Genomic DNA, 1,146 nt, shown 5'->3' on the forward strand with positions numbered 1-1,146 from the left:
ACCCTCCCACTAACTCTTTTCAATGAAGAATAAAATTCAAGTTTACATGTTTCAGTCAGATGAGCTGTAGTGCCGCCGCTCTCCATCATTCTACATCCTTCCGACTTGAAAAGCTGTCACTCTTCTGTAATCACTCTTCCTTTTCTACTCCTCTCCTGGTGGTCAAGGTTAACCCTTTCTATCCTGGACCCCCCCCGAGAGCCTCTGCCTCATCGCTCTGTCACTCAAATGTTGACCACAACAATCTGTGCACTGTTGAGGCTGAACTCCTGGTACTTTTTTCTGCCGTGGCGCTGACAGCTTTCTGATTTGAAGGTCAGATCATACGTTTTTTTTTTGTTCTTGTCTCCCAGAACCATTTCAATGCCTTCACTGTCGGAGTGAACGTGCACAACTAGTTCTAGCACGACATGCAATCAACACTACATCTTAATCTTTACAGTGACAGACATATCTGACGGTGAAATCCAGTCGTTTTCGGGGCTTTTCGTGAAGCTGCTACAAACTGTGGGAGAACTCGTTGGCTGCAAAAAAGTTTCCTCGTTGGAGTCGGTCAACATTTGCAAACGCACTTACTTCCCAATGCTGTCCGAGCATCAGAGATGACTGCTCGACTTAAGAACAGGAAGTGTCTCCTAAAGCCCTGCAGATGTTTACAAGCTGCCCTCTAAAGCTCACGATGGAAAACTTAATCTGAGGTTTTTCTAGGGGGGGGTTCTGAATTTGCTGTGAAGCCCATTTCAGCCCACCAAGCCCACTAATAGCATCAGAGGCTACCTTTAGGAAGTAAGTGCATTTGCAAACATGCCTCCTGTCTCTGAAGCAGTGATGTAATCCCTCCTATTAGCCAATGGGCTTCATGTATGCTGTGTTTTCTAAGAGAGGGCTTATTACCTGTTTTTTTCTTATAAATGTTAGGATTCAACAAAGAAAGCTCCTTTGTTGTGCACATGCTGTTTCATGTGAGCATTTATCCAGCTGTTTTTTTCTTCATTCTTTTCCTTCCACTTGTGCAGTTTGTTCCATGTTATATGCACACAAATGGCATCTTGATGTCATGCTTGCCTTTAGTCACAGACTTCACATTTGCCTTTCTACAAACATGGATGTCTGCATCTGATTTTTTTTTTTTTTTTTTTTTTTTTT

At 43.0% G+C, this 1,146-nt stretch overlaps 1 protein-coding gene across 1 annotated transcript in view; it reads left to right on the forward strand.

The window, feature by feature from the left end:
- spats2 (spermatogenesis associated serine rich 2) overlaps positions 1 to 1,146 on the forward strand; it is a gene marked incomplete in the record, with an annotated part of 17,593 nt that overhangs the window by 14,833 nt on the left and 1,614 nt on the right. Inside the window, 1 exon segment of the mRNA XM_024293291.2 lies at positions 1 to 1,136.

This window comes from Oryzias melastigma, linkage group LG7 (genome assembly GCF_002922805.2).
Source record: "Oryzias melastigma strain HK-1 linkage group LG7, ASM292280v2, whole genome shotgun sequence".
NCBI lineage: Eukaryota > Metazoa > Chordata > Actinopteri > Beloniformes > Adrianichthyidae > Oryzias > Oryzias melastigma.